The sequence below is a fragment of the Onychomys torridus genome, chromosome 19 (genome assembly GCF_903995425.1).
Source record: "Onychomys torridus chromosome 19, mOncTor1.1, whole genome shotgun sequence".
NCBI classification, from domain to species: Eukaryota; Metazoa; Chordata; class Mammalia; order Rodentia; family Cricetidae; genus Onychomys; species Onychomys torridus.
This window is the reverse complement of record NC_050461.1, coordinates 20,114,980-20,141,453: the sequence shown is the minus strand read 5'-3', so window position 1 is coordinate 20,141,453 and position 26,474 is coordinate 20,114,980.

The window sequence follows — 26,474 nt, the reverse complement described above, 5'->3', positions numbered from 1 at the left end:
CTGCAACCATTTCTTTTCATTTGTAAGAGATCATTAACACCTGAAGTAGATGAATGTGGATGATTTCCCTTTTAAAATAACCATTTTATTGTAAACTAATGTTGCCAAAGTAATGCCTTCTTCAGTTTTACATTCTTGGATGATAAAACTTAAGAACATTGAAACTGATGTATCATAGACATACTTGTGCATTGATGTATTTGGGAAGTCTTTGTCCTGTGCCCCTTTAAATGGAGGTTTTGGCCTATCCACAGTGTCTGCAAAATTCTCTTGTCCAGATCAGAGTACTCTTGTTCCTGTGTAATTGTGGGATCTTGGTATTTAGCAGTGAATGAAGGTTTATGTGTTCCTGTTTACCTCACACATCTCATAATCATACCATTGTTAAAAAATTGTGACTATTTAAAATGGTGAAAGCCCTTGGGAGTCCTCCCTTTTCTTAGTGGAGATGGAGGAGTGGATGTGGAGGGGAGTATATGGGAGACGGGGTGGTGGTGGGGTGTTATAGGAAGAGAGGAGGGCACAGAACCTTGGGCAGTATGTGAAATAAATTGAAAAAAAGTTAATTAAATGAAGTAAAACAAAAAAGAGTTCTTAAAACTTTTGTATGGGTATATTTTAAATTGTTTCAGTATACACTGTGGAATCGAATGATCAAGGAACATGGTGCATGTCTGCATGATGTCCTGAAAATTGCCAACTCTTTTCTTCAAGTGACTGTGGAACTGGCTTCCCACAAGCAGTGTGATGACCTTTTTACATGGTCCACATTCTCTCAATGCTTGGAATTGTTTCTTTCTTGTGTTACCCACCTCAGTGTTTGCGTCAATGGAATTTGTGTGGTTTTACCACAAGTTCCCTTAGTACACACAACACTTTTTCATGTCTTGTTATCTCTGTGTATCTTCCTTTGTGAAAATAACAAAATTTCAGTTTGTTATTACTGAATCGTAGAATTGATCTATTCAAGAATCAAGCCCCGTATTAAAATATATTTTGTGAATGCTTATCTGCAGTCTTTGTGCTTCTAATTCCTGTTTCAATGTCTTGTGGAGGGCAGTTTTAAATTTTATTCAAGTCTAATTCTTCTTTTCTTTTATGGTTGTCTCTATTTGCAATGTGACAAAATAACATGCTGCTATTTTGGTCATGAATATGTTATTGTGTCATTTTCTACAACATTTCAATCTACATTTGCATCCGAGTAGTGACTGGTTCATTTGCAGGTATCATGTTAATTATGAATGATGTTCTTTGTGTATCCAGAGTTCCTTGTTCTTGCGCCTTCTCATGAAAATACCATTATGTTTCCATAAATGTTTTACCTTTCTGATAAATTAAAGACACTCTTGGATTCTTGACTGTTAATCTACTTTCCTACCTTTATGCTTTTTCTTGGTTTTCATATCTTTATAGTAATCCTTTCAGGTATGCATTATGAATCCTCAGCATTATCTTGCCATCTCACAATTTTAGGTCTCTTGGACTGCCACATATATCTTAAATTCAACTTGTCAGGCTTTATCAAATCCTCTTGGAATTTTTACTAGGAAGCATTGACATTTCAATATTGAGTCTTCCTAGTCATGATAATGATCTCAGTTTATTTTGGTCTTTAATTTGTGTTATAAATATATATTTTAGTCTAGAAGACTTTCTGGGATTTTATTAAATTTACTAAATTTCCTAATGGATATATTTGTAGATGTTACTAACTATAGAATTATGAATTGAGTTTTGAAGTCATATTTTACATACTGATGTATTCTGATCTCTCCTGACTATAAAATGCTTGAAAAACATGAATTTTACTCTAGGTGCTTTTTTCACGTATCCTTCTGTCATTCATAATATTTATCAGAAGTGTCTCTATCCATAACAGAATTCTATTATAATTTGAAACTACTACAAACTTCTGTTCAGAAATACTTCATCTCATTCTGATTTAGGATATTAAACAATAGTGAAGAGAAGAACTCAAGGTCAACACTTTTCCTTCAGTCAATAACACACTTATTTTTGTTGTTACTTTTTGTTTTAAAGTTCCTCGACAGTTTTATACATGAGTATAATGTATATTTTCACTATAGCTATTCTTCTCCCTTTTACCTCTGTGTCCCCATCTCTACCGGGAAACCCTTCTCTTCCTAGTAAGTTCCCTCCTAATTTTCTTTTTGTGTGTGATCTGCTGAGTTTAATTAGAGTTGCTTCTATGTCTGTGGGTAGGTGGTTTTTCAATGGAACATGGACAACTTATCAGTGGCTATACCACTGATTAGCTGACATTTTCTTCCCCAGAAACCGTTTGCTGCCATTAAACACTCAGAGAGAGTTGGAGCTTCATAGGCCCCTGCTCCTAAAGTGATTAAATGTTGGTAGGTCCAATCTTGTGCCTATAAACATAAAAGTGAGTTCATGAGTGCAATGGCTATGCCATGTGCAGAAGATACCATTTTGCTGTGCTCTCCCCATCCTTTGTCTCTTATATTCTTTCCTTCATACCTTCTATGATGTTTTTTTGAGCCTTGGAAGGTGTGATACATCTACCCTACTCAGGGCTAAGCACTCTACCATTACTGATTCTCAGCATGAGGACCAGTTATGAATGTCTGCATCAACTACTGGCCACTGTAATAAGAAGCACCCCACATGAAGGCTGAGATCAGCACTAATATTTGGTCATAAACATTAGTGCTTAGAAGACTGCTGTGCAGATAGTATCTCTTTCCAGTTGGATTTGGGAACTATATAACAGGCGGCAACTCATGCCTACTTTGTTGGTCCTGGTCAAGGACCCTCTCCTGGAGAAATAATAGGCCTTAGCTGGGGAACCTACTCATGTTATATTGTTAATGTAAATATAAAGAACAGTTCTGATATTTTTGTGTGTGCTTTATTTTATGTTATTTTGCAAACTGTGGTTGTTTTTTATTTTCTCATTAAAAAATTTGTACAGTATATTCTGATCATGCTTTCTCCTCTCACAGCTCCTCCCAGATCCTCCCCACCTTTCTACCCATCCAACTCCACATCCTTTTTTCTCTCTCTTTAGAAACAGGCAAACAAGAACAAAAACATAATAAAAAAGGAAAGAAAGGAGGAAAGAAGGAAACAACACAAAACACAAACACACACACAACAAAAATCCATAAAATTGCAAAATCTGAAACCCTAATATACAAGCAAAGGACCAGCAAGGCAGAAAATGAGCAAACAAAGCAATACGAGACAAAAAGTCTATAAAAAACACCATTGAGTTTGTTTTGTGCTGGCCATGTACTGCTGAGCTTGAGGCCTACCCTTAGAGCTGTGGTTTTTTTTTTTTTTTTTTGAAGAATTGTCCATATTTTGTAAGTTTTCAAGAACACTGAGAAAACCTCTATATTATGTTTCTGTGGCTTCTTTTAGTGTTTGCAGAACCTTAAAAATGTCTCCCTTTTTACCCATCATGCCCACAGCATGTTTTCCTATTTGAACAGTCTTGCTAGGCTCACAAATGATAGTATCCCAGTATTCCTCTAGGTTTGAATTGATTTATTTTCTCCAATTTTATTTCCCATTTCACCACTTCTTTCCCTGTACTCTTGTTACTATTAACTTTTTCCTATTTTTTTTCTAGATTCTGGGGGCTTCAGCTTATGTCATAAACTTCAATCCTTTTTATTTTGGATCATAAGCATTTGCCTGAGCAGCACCTCACCCACTTCCGTGCAATCTTTCATTATTCTGCAATTATATTCTGTTTTTAATTTCCAGATGGTTTTATGTTTGATCTATGCAGTGTTTCGAAATTTCATTTTAATGTCTAAATATTTGTTGTTTTTTGTTATAGAGGAATATAATTAAAGGCAATTCCTATTCCAACCCAGAAAAGTTCTTCACCAAGGTAGGTGAGAAAGAAACCATTTCAATACTGAAGGTGATGCTTACTAAACCATACTAAACCAGAATGTGATGCTTATCACAGGCAGTCTCCCAAGAGGTAGCACAAATTGGAAAGATCTGTGACTATTTACATATCCAAGTAGATACAATCCAATACCTACATAGTATCCGTATTAGCAAGAGCTAGTCATCAGATGAGAGAACTCACCACCACCATTACTACATACACAACATCCTGCATTCAGTTTGTAGTTGGTATCATTGTCTGTTTGTGCTTTGATATTTCCTTGTTTCCCTGATGAGAGACAGTTTTGAAACTTAGAGCTATTCTTCAACTAATGGATGCCTTCATCCATCCACAGATCTGGGAAATGGAGGAACAACCTTTCTCTTGGTTTCTTTTCAACTAGATCCTTGTAGAAATGGTAGATACAAGACTGTAGGGCTTAAGACAGGTAGTGAGAAGATTACTGAGATTATTTGAGAGCAGAAAAAGAATGTATAGTTGTAAATCTTTAAAAAAAAAACACCACAACATTTTGAGAAAAGAGAAAAGTGACAATCTCTTCCTTCAGTTTCAGCAGGACCTTGCCTTGGATGACTGTTCTGTGTTTACCATCACCATGACTTCTCTTCCAAGATAGTAACAGTACAGCTTTTCTAGTTGTTTCTTTCACAGGGTCTACCTTCCTCTGTGTACGTAGCAGCTGTCTAAATATCCAGGGAATCTACAGCAAGGCAACAATGCCCAGCAAAGCAAAGTTCATAGCATGGAAAATTCCATGCCTGAGTGATTACCAGAATCACTTTTAAATTATAGAATTATGGGTTCTTTTGAATGCCAGTCCATTATTTTTTCACTGGAGGATTTGCCTGGGGACATATACCAGGGAGGAGTGTCAAATCCAATTCTTGAATAGCAATGCACAAACATTGTATCACTCATATAAAGATTGTCCAGACTGCAATGACATCATTGTAACTTAAAGTTTCAAGGAACAAGTTACCTAAATATATTTATCAGTGTTAGTTCTTCATGAAGTCTTGCCTCACCATAGGCTAAAGACAGCTTACCCATGAAGCTTCACTCTAAAATTCTAATTAAAGGATCTCCTTGCAGTGTTCAGTATTCTTTCTTTCTCTTTTCCGTTGTTTACATATGAGCGTTTAGGTTGCTGAGCCATTAATTCATGTTCCCAATTAATTTTACCTTATTGTGGAACACAGACATCAGTGGCTGACATACAATATTTGTTCTGCTATGTTATATGTCTATTTACAGGTCCATATTACTCCAATTCAACTTTGTATTATTTAAATTATATGACTAATTATTAGTACTAGGATGCATACTAATTACTTTCAATTTTTTGTTCTAAATAAATTAATGAAGATTGGCCATTGCCTTAGAAGATGGTGATGATGGTGGGTTACTTGCCCAATGTATTTTGTGACATGGCCATCTTCAGACCCCAACCACGTTTCCTCCATCAAAGGATTCAGACCTGTTGGCAGAATTCCATGCAACCATCAGCTTAAACTTCTGTGTGCAGCTGTAAACAAGCTATAGAACTTTGGAACACATCTGCAATGTTCTGAGGCATGAAATAAAAACCCTTAGATGAATACTAACCACTGATAAGGAAGGTATGTGAAGAACTGAGAGTCCTCTGTGGTTACTCAGTGACAGTAACCTTGCTGATGATTCATAAATGACTGATTTTTCCTCCCCTTGAAAGAATAAAAGTGTAATTACATGACATTTTAGTTTCCTTCCTCATGTTGACATTCATCAGATAACATCGTTTGGCTTTTTCCAACCAATCAGCACTCCTATTCTTCATCCTGTTGTCTTCATACAGAGGCCTAATCATTTATCCAGTACCCTCAATTATTGTCTGATCAGGTTTCTTTTCCATGCTCACTTTCCTACCTACAGGCTGTGGGGATAAAAATGGGATTCTTGGAGGTAGAATCTGGGCTAAAGGTGAAAGAAAGGCAGACTTGAGACACAGACACAGACACAGGACACACGCTTATGTCCTCAAGCAGCAGGTATCTCATTAGCAGCTAATGAAATTGTGCCTTTATTCTTTTTTTGCGAGAAAACCTAGTGATAACAGTACGAATCCCTGCCTAAAAGATTATCTATCATCTGCCCTTCTCTCAAACAAATTGAGGTAAAGAGGGGTAAAGCTCTGGGTGGGAGAGAGGCAGCAGAGAACTAATGGAAGAGTTCTGTGAATGGAAAACGCCTTAATTCCTTGTGCTTCTTTCTCTTTCATTTTTTCAGTAGTTTCACCTGTCCATCCAGATCATTTGTATTTTAAATTTATTTAGAATGGCAGTCATCCCCAAAATCATAATAGTTTATTTGCTTGGGAGGCTGAGATGCTTCTACAAATACATTAATTTAGCCAAATCAAAAATAACTGTCTTTTGGCCACTCAAGACTGGAATCATATAAGCCCATTCATTCTAAGGATAACACAAAGATGGGAGCTTTAACTAGCTAGTTTTATTAAGAACAAGAAGCTGGAGGTGGGGAGGTGCATTATAACAGAGCATCTTTTTCTTAATGTTAGTGTGGCCACAGGTCTTTGGCTGGCCCAGTTCATGTTGCCATGTATGTTGGACCACTGGCTGTTGTGGTCCAACATACATGGCAACGTGGTCCAATCTGTACATTGTGAAGATATGTCACTCAGGTTGGTTTAATAAAAAGCTGAATGGTTAATAGCTAAGCAGGATTTTTCGGGCAGAAAGGATGCTGGAAAGAAGAAATAGGAGACTCCAGGGATGCAGAACAAGAAGCATGGGTATTGAGAAGTAAAGGTAACCGAGCCATGTAAAAGAATGTAGATTAAAGATATGGGTTACTTTGCTTTGCATCTAATATCCACTTATAAGTGAGTACATGCTGTGTTTGTCTTGCTCAGCCTTGATACAAGGGGGAGGGTCCTGGTCCTGCCTTAACTTGGTATGCCAGACTTTATTGACTCCCCAAGGGAGGCCTTACCCTCTCTGAGGAGTGAATGGGGGGTGGAGGGGAGGTAGGGATGAGCAATAGAAGGGGAGGGAGAGGGAGGTTAACTGTGGTTGGTATGTAAAATAAAAAAAAATTTAAATAAAAAATAGATGGGTTAATTTAAGTTATGAGCTAGTTAGAAACAATTTGAAGCTATGGGCTGAGCTTTCATAACTAATAGTAAGTATCCATGTTGTTACTGGGGAGCTGATGGTCCCGACAAAAAAGTCCAACTTGAACAGGCAATGTCATGTAGTTATACATATTAAATGCTCTTTCTTTCCAGTGCCACAGGTGGAATATTTGCACCTCTTACGAAGCTCTCATTAAGCCATCATTAATTCTATCATGTTAAAAATGCAATTATTCTCCCCCGCCTCATAAAGAAGCTGGTAAACCTGCCCTTTTTATCTTATTACTACTTCTAATAATTGTTTTAGGCTCTTTAAGGAGATGTTTCTCCTGAAAGTAGCTGGTTGGCTGGATCCCTGCCGCATGAGTTCTATAATCTGCCTTTTCCAACACAGTTAGACCATTTGACACTCTTCAGGCATCAGCCGCAGGAAGTCATTGTGGTCATGTTGCTCACCATCCTTTCAGGGAGTCCTATGCCACTGCCACATGAAAACCCTTGCTTCCCCCCCCCCCCGCCTTTTTTTTAACTAGTTGTTAAAATTGAGTGACAGAGCTCAACAGGATGCTTAGTAGATAAGAAAAAGTCTACAGGGTTTGAATTTCCAGTAGTCATAGGGGAAGCTGGGTCTGGCAGTACATTGCTAGAACCCCAACTCGGAGAACAGAGACAGGCAGAGAAAAAGAGAAGAAGCCCTTCAAAATCCTGTTCTTGCTTCCTTATACCACACACAGTCAACCCCTCCATTGCCAATCATATGCATGTGCCATACACGCAGGCACACATACATTTGAAATTTAAAACTGAGTAACAAAATTCAATTCTTAGTTCTCCAGCTGATTGAGGACTGTAGGACTGTAGTTTGATGCTGATAAGCTGTGATCTCAGTCTGTAGAGAGCTGCTTTTTTTTTTTTTTTTTAAGAATCATATTCTTTCTATGAATACATTTCTTGGAATTGGGAGGAAATTTCATAAAAACCTTTCATAATATTAAGGATGTGTATGATCTTGCTATGGCTTTTCTTAAGAGTTAGACTTGATCTGCTTACATATTTATAGAACATTAATCTAATAAAAATAATACATATCACTTTTTAGTTTTTTTTAAAGCTGACTTGCTCTAATTAATGGATTGAGATTTTTATTCCTTTTGTTTTTCTTAGATTAATCCCTGAGAACTTCAAATGATCCCCACTCAATGTCCAATGTCTTCTACTTAATGTAATTAGGCCACAATGTATACATTATTTCTTTTTAAGGGATCACCTTGAAAAGAAGCAAAACAATATCTATGCCTGAAATAAGCTGTAGAACCTCTCATGGTTTTGTGACAGAGAGCAAGAGAAAAAGACATCTTCTACTTACAGATTGTTCATTTTCATTTAGTATGTTTTTGGTTAATAACTAAAGCTATTAATAAGCAAACATTGTGTGGTGATTGAATATCTATGGCCCCCACAGACCATATGTGTGAATGCTTGGCACTATTTGGATGTGTAGCCTTGTCGGAAGATGTGTGGATTTTTTGGAGGAAGTGCGTCACTGTGGAAGCTGGCTTTAAGGTCTCATGTGCTCATGTAACACCCAATGTGATGCACAGACTCCTGCTGCCTGAAGATCAAGATGTAGAACTCTCAGCTTCTCCTCTAGCACCATGTCTGCATGCTACCGTGTTTCCTGCCATGATCCTAATGGACTAAACCTCTGAAATTGTAAGCAAGCCCCAATTAAATAATTGCCGTTATAAGACTTGATGTGGTCATGGTGTCTCTTCACAGCAATAGAAACCCTTACCGCCACACTGAAACTAAAACTTAGGCGGAAAGAAACACAAACCTCACTTGCTGTGATAGAAGAATACCTTACCACCAACCATAGAGATCCATGCACCTCTGTATTCACTGCAGCTGTACCACAAAAGCCAAGCCATGGAATTAGTGAATTTGTCAGCCAACAAACAGCTAAAGAAAATGTTGTCTATATACAATGGAGTTTCATTCAGCCATAAAGAAGAAAGGAATTACATTGTTGGCAGAAAAACAGATGCCGTGTAGACCATCACATTAAATGAAATAAGTCAGACTTGAAAAGACAAATATTGTGGTTTTCTTGCTCTGAGGCACTAGATTTTATACAGATTAATAAAACTACTTATATATACATCTTAAGAGTAGAAGCAAAATTGGTAGAATAAAGGAGACTAGCTGTGGGTGGTTGGTTATCAGAGAGGGAGGGAGTGAATATTGCCAAGTAAATGATACATTTGATGGAATTATTGTTATCGAGGCCATTACTAAGTACAGTGAATACATGCAAATGAGAGAAAAGAGTGAATGTACTTAATTCTGGGTTTTAAACTAAAATAGAAGTTCCAATGAAACTGAGTAACTACATTTTAGTTATAACCTGCTTCTCAAAAAGGCAAGATTGGCAGCCATCCATGCACTTAATAAATAGTTGTACCTCCTGAGATGCATTCATGCTAGCCATGGTTATTGCTCACATAGTCAATGAATATTCCAAATTAAAGCAGTTGGCACTGGAGCTAGGTTAAGTGGAGATCAATTTACATTCTTTCATTCTTCTTCTCCTGCAGTTCTTAAATGTAGAAGCAAAAAGGCTCATTTTTTTTTTTACTATAAATAGAACAATCTGGTTATTGAGAGTTAGATAGTTTCAAAGGTACTTTGTATTCTTTTTTTGTTCTTAGACAAATTATCTATATTTTGTGTATTTTTATTAAATGTGTGTGGGGGGGCAATGGGAAGGATAAAACTCATTCATATCCACTTTTATAGTAATTATTTTCTGATCAATTCTTTGGAAATTTTAAAGACTGTATTTTGGACATATTCATTCCCCTCATCCAACTGCTCCTCTTACTACCCTTGCCCACTTCCCATATTCCTTCCCACTGAACTTCAGTGTATTTTGCATTGCTCAGTTAGTCTTGGGACTGGGGCCAACCTTGGTGTGTAATCAGCCTCTGAAGGTGTCACATTTTTAAGTAAACATGACTCTCCTAGCAACTGCCAATACCAATAGCTCCTCTGTGAGTAGTGGGTTTCATGTCCATCCCTCCTCCCCATTCTGTGGAACTATTTTCCTACCTGCCTGAAAAGCAGCTTCATATTCAAAACCTGCTCAGTTTTAGGAAATTAATTATTCTTTTATAGTGTATCTTTTATGACTATGACACTCATTCTGTATTCTTTACATTTGCTTACATATATTTGCTTATAAATGATTTTAGCTGACAGCCTGGAAAACTTCTAAACATGCAGTTTAACATTAAATGATGGTCATGAGACACAATAGTATACGGCTATAAGAAAACGCTTTTGAAGGATATTCAATTACACAAGTCTACACTGATGACCTAGCAAGTAAGTAGGCCAGCAATTGTAGTAGTTCATTTTCCTGTGGCTGTGACAAAATAACCTCACAAAATTAAGGAAGAAAGGGTTTCTCTTGGCTCAGAGTCAAGAGTATAGCTCACTGTGGAGAAGTCATGGCACAAGAGTTTGAAGGTGCTGTTCGTTGTGGGCTGGCCTTTCTCCCCTTCACAGCTTCACCTTTATTGACTTGAAGAAATAGCATTTGACCTTCATCTTCTCTCCATCAACTTTCCAGTTCTAAGAAGTGTTGCTTGTTGCCTTTGTTATAAAAATTATCTCAATGAGGTGATTAAGTATCCATCCCGGAAACCTGAGGAGTATAAAAATGGAAACAGGAATCTAATGAAGATGATACAAGAAAGGTCGCTGTCTGAGTACCTACCATGCTTCACTATTGAGGCTCACAGAGAGGACTTGACAAAGACAGCTGGGGTCCCTGACTTTCTTTACAGACCTGTAACTCCCCAAATCAAAGTTGCTTTATGTGAATCATGCCATTAGTTTCTTCCTGAATCTCGATACTCCTTTTAATGTAATGAGTTAAGTGTTACAATAGTACCACAGTCCCAGAATATATGTCAAAATACTGTTATTGTACTTCTTTTGAACTTTTTCCCTATTGCTTTCAATAAAAAAATCTTTTCAAATTAAAGCTTGTCAGTTTTTAAGTCAGATAATTATGAGAACATCAAATCGTCCTTGTATTCTGACTTAGAGTAAATTGAATTCAGGGCTGATAATAACTTCCTGCATCGAAGGCTGCGTCTTGGAAACAAATATCTTCAGAAGTAGCCTGTCATTAGAGAAAACACAACCTTACACTTTACCTCAATCCTTGCATATCAATCTACTCTCCATGTACTGAACAGTTTTGTACTCTTAAGAGGTCTGTATTCATGTCCAAGAATAAAACGTTACACAATGTCAACCAGTCTTTAAGAACTCATTGCATCAATTCACTCTGCTTAAACCTCTAGAGGAGAGAAGGGTAAAGGAGGCATGGAGGGAGAAAGGTGTGTGTAAACAGAGTGGGTTGTTCTCCTTGCCTTGGATTGAGAGGGGATATTTTGACAAGCCATTGATATAAACAACCTAAATCATCTGGAAAGGTGCCAACTACTAAGAAGAACGACAATAAACTCTTGATCATGAGCTGGCTAACGAGAACAGAATCTTAGCTCTAGTTAAGCAAAAGCATAATCGTTTTTTGTTGTTTTAACACACTTGGCTCACCCTTGAAAGCAGAGTATTCACCTTTCAGTTTGGGGAAAATACTTTTACTTTGTCAAATTATACTATTTTGTTTTTTTAATCCAGGTCTATGGAGAATAACCCTGAGCAAACAAAGACCCCAAACATGTCTAAGTGCTTTATTTCTCTGGAAAAGCATGATCAATGCTAACAAATCTTCAAAAGTATTTCTTTCAAAATGATGAGTTTTGGGAAAAAACACGCATGCCTCAAATACATCCTCACAAAATGCTGTTTAAATTGTTAATTCTCACATCAAAGACTGGACCCTCACCTTAAAATGCACAAAATCAACTCAAAGTTAACTAAAGATTTAAATGTAAGATCAGAAACTATAAAGCTTCTAGAAGAGAACAGGAGGAACCATCATGGCCTTGGTCTTCACAATGAGTTTTATGGATCTGTCACCAAAAAAGGTGCAGCCAGTGAAAAGATAACTAAGTGGAACTCTATCAGAAGAGACGTCTGTGCAGCCAAGGAAACCAGAGTAAAAATGCTTTCAAATCATATTGCTGATTTGAGGTAAACTTCCCAAATCTGCAAACAGATCCTATAAATCCAGAATGAAAACAAATCAAAACAAAAGCTTCACTCATAATCCAAAGCAAAACAAGCCACATGTTAGAGGAGACAATTCTTCAATGAAGATACCCAAGAACTGACATATATATGAAAAGAATGCTTTCAAACTCTAACCATTGGAGAAATGCAAATTTAAGCTGCAAAAGGATAGATTTTACATGCATGTTATATATATATATATATTTACAGTGGCAACATGTGCTGGTAGGGATAGATAGATTGGAAGCCTTGTGCATGGTTGCTGGAAGGTTCATTGATGTAGTTACTGTGGAATGTAGTATGTAAATGTGTCAAAAGCTTCAAAATAGAAAGCAATTCCACTTTGGAATATTAAAACACATCAGGTTTTTAAGATACATTAACTTTCCTTTGCATAATAACATTATTCACAGCAGCCATGGTGATTAGACACACTCAATGTTAGCAAATATATCAATGGTTAAAAAATGCGATACATTTCCATTAGTTTAGCTCAGGCCCTCTGGATAAGTGAGACATCCGATTAGCTTGAACTGTTTGGGAGGCCCCCAGACAGTGGGGACTGGGATCTGTCCTTAGTGTATGAGCTGGCTTTTTGGAGCCTGGGGCCTATGCTGGAACACTTTGCTCAGCCTGGGTGGAGGGAGGAGGGGGACTGGGCCTGCCTCAACTGAATCTACCAGGCTGAGCTGAATCTGCAGGGGAGTCTTTGCCCTGGAGAAGGTGGGACTGGGGGGTGGATTGGGAGGAAGGAAGGCGAGGAGGGGGGGACAGGGGAATCCGTGGCTGATATGTAAAATTAAATTAATTACAAAATTTAAAAATGCGATGCATGCATACAATGGGATTTTATTTAGCCTTAAAAAAAAAAAAGAAGGAAATTCTTCAATATGCAGCAACAGAGACAAACCTTGGAGGAACATTAGGGTGAGTTGAATAAATTAGTCATAAAAGATAAATACTGCACAATCCATTCATGTGAGTATGTATAATCACAGTCACCGGTGTGTAGTAGAATAGCAATTGCCAGTGTGTGGAGAGGGGCAAATGACAAATTACTAAATGTTACCACTAACTTTTGTGCCACCTTGACAGGGTTAAGAGATCTTCCAATATCTGGTACACACTGTTTCATTGTGAGTTGAGAAGGAATGAATAACTCATTTAGGAAATTAAATCAAATGACCCACTGCAGTTGATGTTGGCAGGCATCATCCACTCTGTTGAGGCTTTATATAGACAAAAGGTCAAGGAAGACTGGGTTCTAGCTCTCTTTGAGGTAGGAGTTCCCCTTTGACCCTTAGACATAGCAGCTTCTGCTCCTGGCTGCTAGATAGACCCTGGTACCTTAGGATTGCCACCAAAGACCCTGTCCTTCCTCAAGCCTTCTAGTCAGACTGGGAGTTACATATCAGACTCTGGTTGTCAGACCTTAAGCTTTTGGTTGAATTATGCCACTGTTTCTCCTTGGTCTCCAGTTTTTAGATGGCAGGATGTAGGACTTCTTGGCTTCATTAAGTACATGATGCCATTTTCAAAACAAAGCCTCTGCTCACATATCCCTGGGATAATCTCATTGGTCTGTGTTTTGGAAGATGCTGGTTAATATACTACCAATAGACCTAGAGGTTCAATCTCACAAGACTCCATCTCTAGAGATCTGGGGGACAGCATTTGCTGATAGCCAATACTAATGCAGCGCCCTTCAACCTCACCCTGAGGGCAGATCTCATGCTGTGTCCTTGCTACATAAATAAAATGTAAAGTATCAATGAACTAGGTAAGGAATAGACATGGTTTTCTTCAAATACTAAAAGTCTTTCAATGTAAAAAGGTTTGAGCTAACAGTCAGTATTTGTTTTTAAGTCAATCATGTTTTGTGTATTTCAATTTTGTTTAGTAAGTTTGTATGTGTTGTACAGTATTTATACTGGAGTCTATTCAGAGAGTATGCCTTTTTACTTCATTTTGGATGAGAGGCAGAACAAATTTCTCTGACCCACCTGTCAGTATTGTTCACATACCTTCACCTCTGGTAGAGGCCCTGTGTTCTCCCTTCTATATTACATTACATATTGATCATAATTTCTAATAGTTATTATTAATGGCTATTGATATTTGCATCACCAATATTGTGTCAATATATAGATCACACACTTACTTTTTAAAAAATATCTTATTTCCCATCCCACCTGCAACTTTTGTGTTGTAATCTTTAATACTGCTCAAACCACAATCAATTATAATAATCATCACAACTGAAACCTGTTATATGTAAGCCCTATGCTGTTTACCATTGGTGTTTAATTAACATTCAGAATGACTCAATGAAAACAAACTATAGTTTCCTTTTTTCAGATGTGAAGCAGAATCGGGAAATTTAATTGATCACCTCAAAGTTGATTAGTTTGCAAGCAGCTATATGGATTTATGTGTGATTTTATTTGACTTAATGATCATGCTGTGCTCTCCTGATTCCCTTTCTGTTAAAGTTTTGCTATTTTTAAATGTTGATTAGTCTTTTTCTCTTTATAAGAGATGATTATATTTTATGATTTCTGGTAGATTTTTATAGTAGTGAGATCATTCTGCATCTGAGAACAGGTAATTTAAAATAGTGAGTGAGATATCTGCCAAAGTTAAAAATCACAGAAAGTGAACAGTACATACCAGAAGAGAGCTAGAGGCACGAGCCAGGAAGTTTTAGAGTATTTTTTAAAGCACAATTTTATAGTTTGTTATTTAAATCCATTTTTTATACTTGTTTGCATTCTGCTATGTTGTGCTGGCAATATGCAAAATTTTCTGTTGAACATCTGAATGAAGCAAAATTTGAAATACACTATTGCTGTACTGATGTAACACACATTCCTATGGGATGGATGAAGCCAGGCAATATCAAAACCGTGGTGCAATCAATTCTCTTACACAGATGCAAGATGAGAAATTGACATTGGGACCATCATAAACATGGCTAGATAGTGCATTTATTCATGCTTCTCCCATTTGTTCCACTAAAATGGGAGTTGAAGAAGGAATTGTCAAGAATAAAATATTTCCACTTTGAATATCCAGAGCATGCAGCTTGGGGGCTGATATAAAAGAACAGAGTAAATAATTAAACACCCAGAAGGTGTTAAGAGAAATGAGGGAAAAGTCACTCACTGTATCAGTTATAATTAGAAACAGATTTTGGTTCCACTTTGCTTTGTATTCTGGTAACGTATCTATTTTCCATTGAATGGGCCAGAATGAAACTGTTCTCTGCAGCCATCAATCAAAAAGAGAAGATGAAGTGTGAGTTTTACAGTGAGGAAAGATATTGATCAATTGTTTCTCCCTCTGTGGTCCAGATAGATGACAAAGGAAAAGCAGAGCAACTATAAAAGACATTTCTGTTTGCTGTCCACCTGCTGACAATAGGGATAGTGGCCCAGCCCCATGACACACTCATTTGCCACAAGAAATACAGACCTTGCAGAACAAGGAATATTTTTGCTACAAACTTATATTTTCTATTGAAAAATAATCATCATCCTCAAGTCTAATGTCAGACAGCAAATGAGTTGGAGTGAGAAAAGTAGATAATATTTTAAAGAGCTATAGGCTTTAATTCAATCCTGCTAAGTGGATTTCTTTATGCGATAGAAAAAAATTAGTATGGAGTATTCAAATATGAGTCATACTTCACAGCTGATGGTAATTTCTATAATCTCACAAACAGAAAACAAATTGTCTTAAACATTCCTCAACTTCCTCTGTCCCTGCTGCACCTCTCAGGATGTGACCTGCAGTGAATATTGAGCTGTGCTGTGGCAATGATCATGCTAATCTCTCAGAAGCTCTGGCGAGCACAGACTGCACTCAGCTTTTGGCTGAAGCAGCCAATAGAGTCTTGTCTATATATAGAGAGAGGGTTTGTAGAGTTTATAACAACTTTAAGGAAATCATCTTTATGTAAAACCACACTTTTTACTGTGATTACTAAAAATTAAAGGAGGAATAGGTGTGTATTGTGAATGCCTCTTTGCTGTTCCAAGTAGATGTTAGCAGTAGATGAAATTGGCTCTGGATGTGAATTATAATGAGTTGAATCCTGACTCTCTCCCCTTCCAGCTTGAGGATGTAGGGCCAAACACTCAACTCACTCACATGGCAGTTTCCTTACCTGAGAAATGGGGAACCATTAATACTTACCCTCAGAATAGTTGTTAAGTGGAAGTGACTTATACTTAGTATAAAGCTTAGTACTTGTTTCAAAGTAGTTCCTATTTGAGATGGTTAATCTTGATGGCCAAGTTGGTGAGATTTAGAATCACCATGGAAACAAATATCTTAATATGTTGATAAGACATTGTCTAGATGAGGGTAGTTGGGTCAGGAACATCCTCCTTTAAATGTGAGTGATACCATTCAGAGGGCTGGGCTCCCAGACTGAACAAACAGGAAAGCTGTAGGAGTACAGCATTCATTGCTGCCTCCTGACTGTAATGTGACAAGCTGCTTTCTGTCTCCGCTGCTGTATTTCTCTAACATGACGAACTGGAACTGGGAAACAAACACAAGCCCTTCCTTCCTTCCTTAAGTTGCTTTTGTTACACAGCAAGGAGTTATGTAACTAATACAGTTCACCAATTGTATCTACTATAATTCCTGACACCATGGTTTGTATTATATTTATCTGATCATCATGGAAAAACTAAAAATCATAATTTTCCTATAGGCTCTTATATTAGAATGGTAGCTTTCCTGTATTTTTATTTTTGCTCATAAGAAATACTTGTATTGGAATGTAGCAAGCCATAGAAATTTATTAAATTAATTTTAGCTTTATAAGATGTTTAATTATGAGTTGATACATCATGCTTGTGAAATACATAGCTTTTAGTATTGCTGTTGCAGATGTTACTGCCATGAACATTCTTTTGATACAACATTGTTTTAAGCATCATACATTTATCCAATAAATATTTACGGAGGGTCAGACTTTAGGTTATTTGAGGAGGGTAGGAAGCTACTAAATTTTTAAAATAAATTCTACATTTTATCTTAAGTTAACAGTAGGGGGTCTCTATTTCTTATGGAGACTTAATGACTAATTGTTTGCAAATAAAAGAATCCCCTATCAGCCGATCTAGGTGCCCATTCTATTTCACAGGAACTCAGCCTGTGCTATCTGAGTCATCATTCATTTTACACCTGTCTCCTTTACCATCTAAGGGTGGCCCCTAAATTCTTACAGGGTAGTGATTCTCAACTACGATGGTACAAGCCCTCAGTTTTCTAAGTTTTTAATTATAATAAAACATTAAATTTGGCTAGCGCTTTGTAATTGTTTTTCCTCTGCAGATTCAAGGTCATCTGTAATAACAGCACTCTCCTTTACATTTTCATCCATTATCTTAATGCAGAGAAATATGACAGAGTTAGAAAGCTTGCAATTACCCAGAACTTAAGAGTATGTGTGTGCAGAGGGACATGTTATCTATGTGAAAATCATCTCTACTTTTTATCAGGGAAGATGGGAATTTAAGGATCTTGGAGACTGTCTTGTAATTCCAAATTGTCCTAGCGACCTAACAAACTATTGTTGCTGCTGCAGATATTGCATAAAGGGATCTTTCTCCTCCTTAAACATATGTCATTATAGTACTACATATAAAATATGTCCATAACTTTCCCAGGCTCTCACATTTGAGAAGTTTTATCTGAAGTTGAAATAGATGCACAGATTAGATAAAATCCAAATGATGAGGCCAAACAAAGGAGAGAACATAGCTGGGAATATTAATTTTGCTTGCATTCCCTTCTGTTAGAAAACAACCCTGTGTGAGATCATGGGATGCTGGTAGAACAATGGTATGTCCAGAAGTGGGCATGTGTAGGGCCGAACAGAATCCTTTTGGAGAAGCTGAACCGAGCCATAAACATCCTTGTGTGGATCTTCTAGGAAACATTTGTAGAGAGATGTGTTAGAGGGTATGGTATGAGCAAAATTGGTATACTGTAGGTAGTTGAGTTTCCAAGTCTTCTTGATTAATTTAAATGACTTCCAAAGCAGTTCTCATTTGTATAGCAACCAGAAACATTGGTAAATTCTCTTTGAATTTCAATTTTGTTCAAAATTAGAATTTACATTTTCTATAAATTCTTGTGCCTTATAGAGAATAACATACTCAATTACTGTCAAACTCCTGACATTTTTTCTGGGGTCTAGCATGTCCTGTATCTTATATTGTTTAGATTTCCTTCTTTTTATGTCTCAGACTTTTCACTTATTGATTGGGCATGATTTCATGAAGACTCTGAAAGAGGCAATGCTTCTGTCCTCAGAATGACAATGGCTGGAGCACTGGTCTTGAATTCAATGTATTTATTTAAACCCTCTTGGCTCTCAATATGCTTTTCCTCTATTTTTTTTCCTTCCTAGACACCCCTTGTATTCAAAGAAATAAATTCTTATAGAACTAATTTTCCCACCCTTTCAGTCAGGTTTTTAGATTAAACTTTGTCTCCACTATTGCACTAGCCTGATGTCTGAAATTTGCTGGGAGATTATGCTTCATTTTAATGAACGTACTTAATAGAATAACAAGGGGAATGATAAACACAAACACACCCTTACACATATGTACCTAAACACACACACACACACACACACACACACACACACACACACACACCTCTACACCAGGATTTTTATTCTAGCAAAAAGAAAAAAAAAATCAGTTTTGTGATGCTGGAGTTGGATTGGAAGGGATCAAACTAAGAAGTTAATGTTGCATTTGCCTCCCTCTAACTGGATATTTCATGCACTGAGATTTGCCTTATATAAGCTGATTTGCCAGGTTAAATACGACATGCATTACTTTCTCCTGCTGCTCTGCTAATATATACTGAATGATAACTTAAGGGAGAAAAGATTTGTTTTGGCTTATGGTTTCAAAGGGACACCATGCATCAAGGTGGGGAGGCATAACAACAGGCAAGGAGAGCACAAGGTGTTGTGTAACAGTTTCAACAACGCAAAATGGCTTCAGAAAATTTCTGTAACAGACCAGATTCACAAGGCCCCTCCCTGCTATGGTAAGCAATAGAAGCTGAGTTGCAAAGAAGACTGAGACCAGACGAGCTATCTAGGAGAAGTAGAAACCATCATAGCTTCCTGAAGAGGTTTAGACCAACTGAGGCATGTTGAAGGGACACTTTTCAGCCTTTTGAGCTGCCTATGGGCTGTGGGCTGTGCATTGTGCTCAAAGTTCCCAGCCTTGTGAGCTGTCACCCATGCTAGGGTGGGCCCTTGTAACGCAGCTGTCTTTGAGTCATTTCTGCTCCTGTAAGTGATCCCAATAAAACTCACTGATTCACTAAGTTGGGCTTTGGTGCCATCTGTATTTTGATCTGTTCATGGGATACCTATCTGGGGTAAGTAGATTTGCATGCCGTGTCTCCCCAGGAACAGTTTTGTTACACAACAAATGGTTGGAGAAGGAAGTTGCCTGATTGGGCACACTGCCTCTATATACTCAGGAGATCGAGTAAATAGGATGTGGGCTGGACTACAAGTCTAAATGCTGGTCCCAGTGATCTACTTTCTCCAGCAAGCCCCCAAATCCTAAATGTTCTACAATATTCCCAAACAGTGACAACAACTAGAAGCCAAGTGTTCAAAGACTCAAGCCTGTGGGGTGCACTTCATATTCAAACCACAACACTCAGTCATTTGCTTGCATGGAACCAGGCTCAGATTGAGTGAACAGAACGGCTATAGCACATAACATGAAGTAATTAGGCACTTGTACTTAAGAATAAAAGAAAAATATATTACATGTTTAGAAAAATTTCAAGGGAATCTTTTTCTATTATAAAAGGCAACTTTAGGTAGACTTTGGAAAGAATCAGCTCTTCTATCCTTAATATGAACCTCACATACTCACTAGTGTGTTGTCCTTGAATTGTATCCATTTGTTTATACCATCTTCACTCAGGATATTCTTTCTAACAGAAAAGGGCATGAGTATGTAAACAAATATTGTACATAATTCAAGGCGAGATAAAGGTATGACATATAAACATCACTTTCCCTGACCATAGAAGGAAGTTTAAAATGGCTTCCAATATCCATTATACTATTAGGGCTTCAAAGATATCAGTACACTAATGGATAGAAAAATATTTGATAAATGTCAAAGAATATTTATGATATGGTGTTCAAATGTTCTTGTCCCTTTAGATCACAATATGTGAACAGACTTTATAGGACACAGACGGTCCTACAAGTTAGTTAGAGATATCCTTGGGAACATACCAAGATTTTTCAGAGGCTAAGGGAACTCTGTGTGGAAAATGAGTTGGAAAGATTCATTTTCTTTCCATCTTTCTTCAGGCTCCTGAGATTTTTCTAAGTAACATTGTTAAGACTTTGGGGCAAATATACCCCACTGTTGTCTTCTCAAGTCAAATGTACAAGGTACTTTGCATTGTGAACAAGAAAGCATTGTTTGTTTTATTTTTACCTTCTTCATTGAGCTTTTTTGTCCTAATAAAATAGCTTCAAATTTATCAGTTCCCTGGTATTTTCTTGAGCAAACAGATACACTGAACAGTGAGGCGATAAACTGTGGTACTGAGTATAGTGTTATTAAGCATCCAGTGGAAAAAACCAGTTGGGCTGGCAATAAGAACTTATTCAGTATGACTGGTGAAGATGGACTTAAGCATCACATGGGAGACATGAGTGCTAATATCTCCAGCCTGTTATCCACTATTCTTGAAAAAAAAAAAATAATAGAAGAGTTAAGGACAAAATAAGGCAAAGCTCAATCCTGAATTATCTACACTATTATTTTATCTTTAAACAAATAAAATATACTCAGCTGTTATTTGTCAATGAAAGTACACTAAAAATACACCTAATCTGATGACCCTATACAAATTTTCATTTACAATAGGAAGAAAAGAACAATGTGCTTGGTAAATGCCTCAAGAGTTCATATATATATTCCTGATACTGTTGAGCCTGAGAAGCATCAGTAGTACTTGGGCAGTTTACAGTGTGTCAAAAATCTGACTGTGTGCTTATGTATATTCCACATGTAAGCCTCTATTTCTGGGTTCTCTGCCTAGCCTATCAGTTCATACTTCAGGCTTTATTTATACCATCAAAATTATCAGGAACTTTAAGTTGTTTACTAACAGACTGGATGCTTGCCTTCCATCCCATGTATAATCAGTGACAGATTTCTAACTGCTGTTAAAGGTGTTTACTACTTCAATCCACATATTTGCAAACAGTCTGGTTTATACATATTCAGTTGTTTGCATGCTTGGGTGGCTGTCTCCATAGTGTTAATTCACAGGTGCACTGACAAGGAAATGTATGCCCAAATGTAAATCAAAGTAACATACAATTTAAGCATTAATTTTCATTTTTGTATGCAAGTTTGTTTTCTGCTATCTTTACTTATTAGAAACATATAATTTACAAGATGGCAGTGTGCCTGATGTTTCATAAAGTTCAATGAAGATTGGATGAAAGATGCATATAGGAACAAAAATTAAGTTGATCTGCGAATCTTGAGGAATCAATGTCTATGAAAAACTGCAAAGAAAAAAAAACATAAACCAGTTTACGGTAGGTCACAAAAGGAACTTTGTCATACAAAATTCACATCCCCTTGGATGAATGCCCTTCCTATGATTTCTATAGACAAAACAAAACTTCAGAACATGTTGGCTGATATTCTCTTGAAAAGATCAAGCAGATACCATAATAGGCTGCTCAGTCTTCTCTTAGAGGTCAGGCCTCAATTTCTGTTTCCTGCCACTTGAGCAAGCAGTTTCTAGGAGGGCCATGAACAAAAGACATAGTCCTTGCAGTAGCTCCCTTTCTGCATGTTCTCGTACTCTTACAGCTCAAGATTCAGCCAGTTGTTTACTGTCTGGGTCCCCTGACCAACTTAGAGATACTTGTATGGGTCAATGTGAAAGCCTGGGCCACTGAGCCAACATTCACAGTCAGTAAGTGTTAGACCAGCCAACCTCCATGGTAACTCAAGGACAAAGCCTGGGACTTCTCCAGACCTGCCCCCAACTAACTGTAACCCCCAACTAACCCTAGCCAATTAAAAGTTACTAACATAATTGTCACTTGAGTAAACCAATCCTGAGACTGTTCCATGTAGTCTGTAGACCCCAAGTCCCCCTTGCTTTAAAACCCTGTCCCATTGCTACTCAGGGTCTTTCCTGCTCTGCTGTATTCCAGGGGTAACTTGCAATCCAAAGACTCTTTGCTTTTGCATCGAATTTGGTCTCTTGGTGGTCTTTGGGGGACTCTGGGTACAATAATCTTACAGTCTTAGTACTGTCCTTGCTATCCTTCCTCATTTTAAAGAAAGTTTCAGTTGTAAATAGTGTCATATCTACCTCTTGTATCTTGTTTTTATCCAAGACAAGGTCTGTGAAGCTAAGGATGATCTCAGTTTTACCATGTAGCCAAGAATGACCTTGAATTCCCCACCCTCTTAGCTCCACCTCCCAAGTACAAGGAGCACAGACATATAGGATCACACCTGGTTCCTCTTGCATCTTATAAATGTAGTGTCTTTCTTCATTACTTTTCATATTTTGCTCTTCTCTTTTCTCATTTTCACAACTTTATCTCCTAAGAGCCCAATATGACTTTGTCTACTCATAATTATTCATAACAGTTGTCCCCCAGGAATCTGCTTTTTTCCCTTTGTCTAGACTCTACAAGAGGTTTGACATTAAAATCCATTGGTTAAACTTGATTTTTATATTTACATTGGAATTTATTTAGTAAAAGCATGTACTATGCAATGCTTGGGGCATATTTAAACTAAAGGTAAACATTATTTACTATTCTGTAATATGGATTTATCTAAGGGTCCTGTATTTTATTTGCTAAACAAAACAACCCTACTGGTAGAGTTACTGTAACCAAGTAACCTTAGATGGCAGACCTCAACTATGAGATATACTGATGAATATCTTTCCTCTGTGAAGAGGGTCACATGGTGATTATCAATGACTGTGGATGAATAACATTGATTTGTTTCTCATGAGAGATCCAAATTCATCTTGAGCGGTGGTTAATTACTCAGCAAGAAGATGAAGCATAGCTCCATGGCATCTCTGGTTATTTTGAGCAACCCTGAAAGTTCTGATTACCTTTATTTACTGAAAAGCAGTCTTGGAACAGTGGTAGCTTTTTAATCCATAGCTTTTCCCTTCTGCAGCTGAGGCCTTCAGAAGCCTCCCCCTCTGGAAGTAGAAAAGACCAGATGGCCTCTTCCACATCCTCATTCCTCAGTCCTCCAATGGCTTGGCTACTTTGGTTTGAATGTGGAGGAAAGAAACTCTAGGTAAAATTTGATAGACTTGTACTATTGCCGAACCAAAACGGCTGCCCTTGACCTTTTGCAGCCTTGATCAATGCAGCAGTAAGGTTCTTAAAGGATACTTTGGAGCCTTGGCACTTGCTTTCCTATTCCACTGTGGATCTCCCCTGTCCTGGACTCTGTGCCTGATTCCCTTGTTTTTCATTATTCTTTAGCACTAGGAGTGTCATCATAGTCCCTCAGCTGCTTTTTGCCATGAAGCTGGTCCGCCAGGAACAATGGATGTGTGCACCATGTCATCACCCTGTAAGCACGTTTTACCCACAGGAAATCTTTGTTTTACTTTTATTCTTGACAAAGACTCAAAGTGAAGACTGTTGCCAATGTTCTACTCTGTGTAGCCGCAGTAATTGTCCTTCAGATGACTAAATGTGTCAGCAGCCTTTGCCCTCACCCATGGCTTCTACAGACACACTTCTAGCCTTCTGGTTTCGTTTATCACCCGTGACCATCCCACAGCCCCATCTCCAGTGAGGAAAAGCCCATTCTGTTTGTCTTTTGGTGAACTTCACATATTCCTTACCATCTATCCCCAAATCTTCAGATTTTCAATGTGGGTCAGAAACAGTGTTTGCAATATGTTGGCAGTATGTAGGTTAAGAATGTGTCATGAATTTGGGAAGATTATTTTGAGTTAAACTCAGGGCCTTAAGTGAAACTGAGCATTAACTCAGAGATAAAAAAATGATTGACTTTCATCACACTCTTAGATGTGCTTACCTGGAATCTTTAACATTTATAGAATTACCAGGTAAAAGTTTTGAATTCGGGTTAAAATTGTGAACTAAAGCAATATCCTTAGACACAAACTATCAATTGAATATTGTTCTTGCTAACAAAGTAAATCAACACTCACTGATCCATGATTTGGCTTAATTACCATGTGCATTAATGTCCTCATCTTCATAGCCTTCTTTCATAAAGGTAGTAAGACAACTACTTGACCAATTTGTGCTTATAAATACATAGAATACAGAATGTTTTCTAAATAAATGATATTTAGATGAGGGCCATAACACATAGAACAATTCCTAGTTCATTGGCCTTTTATTCTCAAAATGGAAAAAATTTAGTGTGGAAAGTATCAAGTAGCACATTGGCATTCATAGCAGGATGCTGGCATTAACAAAATTTACAGTGTTTTTGAAAAGAAGTAATGAGAACGTCTCCGCAGCTTCAGTAGCTATGTAGAATACTGTGTGATGAAATATGGCACTTTAATTTTTAAGCATCACCTCCACCAGAGGTGTTAATCCCACACTAGACCTTATAACTCTCTAAGTGTTTGGAATGAAAGAAAAATTGTATTCCATGACTTTCATAGATAGATCATATATCTTGGAGGATCTAGAGACTAGGAGAATGTATTCATGTGTTTAAGACTAAGACCATCTGGTGCAATATGGCTGTTTTACAACTGAATGGACATTAAATAATAGATTTTCATACTAGGCTTGGAATTTCAGAGCCTGTTCTGCATGTAAAAGTAGAATAAAATGTACATATTAACATAAAATCACATTTACTTGAGGCATTATTGCAGTGATTAAATTAATAAACATGTTTAAAATGGCCAAACACTTGTGATTACTCAAGTTTTTGTTTGTTTGTTTTTGTTTTTTGTTTTTTTTAATAGCATAGTATCAGTTGTGCTTAGAAATTTCTGAAGAGACAGGAAAGTGGGTTTCTAATTAAAGATGTCAGGGATGAGAAACTCTACTTGTTGTACTCTTGGAAACTATGTGTCTTGATCCACAATTTTGTAGAGGAACAACCTAAGGACTAGGAAGAGGTGTGTGTGTGTGTGTCTGTGTGTCTGTATGTATGTGTATTAAGATTTTTCCTTCTCTCTCTCTCTCTCTCTCTCTCTGTCTCTCTCTCTCTCTCTGTCTCTCTCCCCTCTCCCTCTCCCTCTCTCTCTCCCTGTCTCAGCATACATGGATGCTACTGGGTACTGAACAATTCAGAGCCTTGCAGATGCTCCAACCCAGGGGCAGATGTCGGATTTCTTATGGAGAAAGGAGATAGGACAAAGGAAAACATATAAAATGCTTCCTTTGGAAGCTTGCATGGCACTTTCTGGAACCATGAAAGCTAGTACTCAGGGAGTGGTCATTCAGGTCGGTTCTACATCAGGGCCTCAGAAAAACATGGTGTCTTCATCAATAAGGGACTTATCTTTCTCAACTGGGGACAACCAAGGGTAAAGCAATAGGATGTATGTTTTGGGAGTCCATTGAACTATCTAGACCAACAACTCTAAAGAGGGCTTCTCTTCTGGCCCTAGGGATTTTGATAGGTGGTCTTTGGCTCTTAGATGTATGGTCAGCTTAGATAAGAAAATTTCATTTAAATTATATGTGTACATTTATACACAGAACTTTATATATTATAGGTCTTTTTTTCTTTTAGATAAGTAATTAATAGTATGATTTATTTGTTCTTTCCCTTGGATAAACAGATGAGAAAACTATTTTTCTTTAGAGGACTTGTGGATCTGTGCCAAACTTGTTTTCTAAAATGTCATTTCTTCATGTTTCTAAATGTAGAGTGTGCCATAGTTTTGGGGCCCATATCAGCTTCATGTTTGATCAAGATGGAGAGCTTCCAAGATGTAATTCTTAGGTTTTGCTCCCAAATATTTAGCCTTCACAATTTGTCAAGGACCTCAGCCACACATTTTCCTGTGACACTCTCCAAGTGTTTCTAATATTGTTAGAAATGTTGTGTTAATGTGTTAACATGAGAATCAAAGTTTTAGATGGGGGGGAAAGATTGTAAACTGACACAATCTGTA